General features: G+C 38.5%; 1 long non-coding RNA gene across 1 annotated transcript; it reads left to right on the forward strand.

Moving 5' to 3' along the window:
- Positions 1–427: 427 nt before the first annotated feature.
- Positions 428–1,743, forward strand: LOC122009212. The gene is made up of 3 exons (XR_006119506.1): positions 428–585; positions 918–919; positions 1,722–1,743. It is a non-coding gene; the product is annotated as an uncharacterized LOC122009212 (long non-coding RNA).
- Positions 1,744–3,093: the final 1,350 nt, after the last annotated feature.

Consider the following 3,093-nt stretch of genomic DNA (forward strand, 5'->3'; position numbering starts at 1 on the left):
ACCAAGAGGAAGAAATTTTTTAAAAAAAAAGAGAAGAAATATGTTGAAGCCAGGTTTTGAACCCACAACCTCGACCCGAGCCAAACCTCAGCCGAAACCAGCCCAACCAGCTGAGTTACACGATTTTTGTTAACCTTATATGGAGCGAAATATATATATGCAGTAGCTGGAACGTTTGAAATAAATTGGAGAAAAAGGGGCGCGGCTGAGAATCGAAGCACAGACCTCTGGCTTCGAGCAAAGCCCAACGGACCAACTGGGCTAGCGATCGTTGCTAATTAAATAGGCAGCGGCAAATATATAAGTTATAGTTGGAACAAAAATAACTCTAGTTATAAGGAGAGGATTTAGGTTTCCCGAAACCTAATGTTTTTTTTTTCTCACCTCTTCTCACGCGGCGTTGACGATTCCTCTCGGGCATTAGGGCTTCGTCTCCAGCGGCTGGCGAGCACTTTTCTCCAAGAGCTCTTCACACCGTTGAGATCCTCTCGTCGAGGAGAGGTTGTGGGCACGAGGAGGAGCGAAGGTTGAGCTACCGAAACCCTAGAACCTCTCTTCCTCCGGTTGTAAGTTCAAAACAGCGAGGTGAGTTGCTACTCACCTGCAGTAGGATAGCTCCGAGGTTTATTTCTTGTTAATTTCTTTGTTTCCGAAGTTTTTCTTCCGGTTGAAGTTGCTGCCGTGAATCTCAAAGAAAGGAGATAGATTTATTTGCTTAGCATGTGGTTTGTTTTCTTCAGGCTTTGTAGATGGAATTCGAATTTGTTTCTATGTAGATTGTTCTGCTTTGTTCTGAAGTTTGCTGCCATGTTGTTCTTTTTGATTAGGGTTCTGTTTAATTGAAGTTTAATAGCATGCATCCTTGGTTTCCTTTCTTTTAAATTCTGTAGTAGCAAGAATTAGTATTCTGTTGCTAGATGTGGGATTTGATTTTGGAACGAAACAAGCTTCATTTAGGTTCCAAGTTTCCAACAGGTTTAGTTCGGTTTGTGTTAGGAAAGGGGCATCAACAGTCCCATTTCTCTGTGCTATTGCAGTAGATAAGGAATAGCTTCAATTGTAGCAGAGAACAACCTCCTTCTTTGTGTATTTTTACAGACAAGAACAACTCCATTTGGAGATTAGAACAGCCCCCCTTTGGAGCTTATTCCAGATCAAGTTTTCTTTGTGTTCACTGCAGAAACGTACAACTCTATTAGAGCATAGGACAGCCTCTCTTTTTGATAATTCAGCAAGTTTAATTTTTAAAGTTTCAATTCAGCAAGCTTGATTCCTTTATTTTGCAATTTATTGTGCAGAATGGTTGCTAGGGATTTAGTTGAGTAGTTAGTAAACATCGAGTTTAAGTAGAAGCAATATCCATTTTTCTCTAGCTCATTAGGCATGATTTTGGGATAGAATTCAGCCTACTTTTCTTAGGTGCATATATGCCTCAATAGTTTCCTCTCGGGGTAGGAATGTTTGTAGAATTTTGTAACATTCACAGTGCAGATTTGTATTAGTCTTATATGCAGATTTTCTAGTTTTCATTTGCTATTATTGAGCATGTGCAGTTTTTAATTGCTATGAGTCGAGCATGATCAGTTTTCTTTATTACTAGATACACATGAGCAATTTTCTTTAGTTTTATTTGCTATTTTAATAAGCATGAACAACCATGTATTCTAGTGGGAAAATAAGAGTTTTATCAAATTCTTTTAGAAGCATTAACAAGTAAAAAGAAAGAAAAAGGAAAGCTAATATGAAGGAAGGCGACAAGGAGATGCAAGAGGGGTGTGTGATGTCTGCACTATGGAAGTTCTAGGGATCCTTGCGAATAAGATGAATTATGATTTGTTCTTTGAGTTAATTAAGTTTTTATGTGTTAAGGAAATTTGATAATTGTTTATAAGGACACTTGATACTGTGTTTGCTATTCAATTGTGGTTGTGGATTAGTTTTTCTTTATTGTTGCTGAGTTAGATTTATTATACTGCGTGGTTGTTAGTTATGTGTTCCAGCCGCTTGTGGCTGAGTATATATACTGCATGTATTGTTGAATATGGTCACCGGTACAGGGGAGACTCTGTCGAAATTTTTCGGTAGGGTTTCCATGTGGTTTTTAATCACACCGGTTAAGTAGAGTTAGTAGTTAGGTAACGGTCATCTTTAGAGAATAGTAGTAGTAAGAAGGGTGGTCGTTACACACCCTACCTTTTCACGAAATACTCGCGGAAGAGTTGGTTAGCTGCGGTTTTGACCAAGTCAAGGGTTGCGGTTTCAAATCCTCCGCTGCGCACTTTTATTTCCAATTATTTTACTGTTCCTAACTACTACTTAAATATATATCGCTCCATATATAATTAACAAAACATCCGTAGACCAGATGGTTGGGCTGAGTTCGTTAAGACTTGGGTTCGGGTCTGTGATCTTGGGTTCAAAACCCGGCTTCAACACTTATATATATATATATATATATTTAAACTTCTTTCACTTGGTAAAAATACCAAACGAACTCCAAAAAATTACGTAAAAAATATTCTAAAAATTCTTAAAAATCTCTAGAATTTTTCTAAAGCATTTCTAGATTTTAATAAGGTCTTTTAGGACTCCAAATCATGAAATTTGGGGTGTTACAGTCACGCCCCCAAAGGAGTCCCTGCCAGACAAAAATCCGACAGCATCTCCCCTGTACTGGTGACAATATGAAGCATCACTACAAACAGAATATACATCAGCCACATGCGGCTGGAATATTTATATACACAACCACGCAGTTATAATAACAGCCCACAATCACAACCACGCAGATATATATAAAACAGCCCACACGGCTGTACAAAACAAACCAACACAGCGGAAAAACGATAACGGAAAGCCCAATACAACACAATAAACACACTGCTAACCGGCTAGGCTTTATACAATAACCACAACAACAAATACAACACACCAATTACAACAAATACAAATAAAACATATACAAAACCAGAAACGACCTTCGGATGTGACGTAGGACCCGGCAGACAGGATACTCCGAGCGACACTCCAACTATCTACCTGAAAACATAAAGATATATATGCGGTGGTGAGTATGGGTAACTCAGCGGGTAA

Source organism: Zingiber officinale, chromosome 1A, assembly GCF_018446385.1.
Source record: "Zingiber officinale cultivar Zhangliang chromosome 1A, Zo_v1.1, whole genome shotgun sequence".
NCBI lineage: Eukaryota > Viridiplantae > Streptophyta > Magnoliopsida > Zingiberales > Zingiberaceae > Zingiber > Zingiber officinale.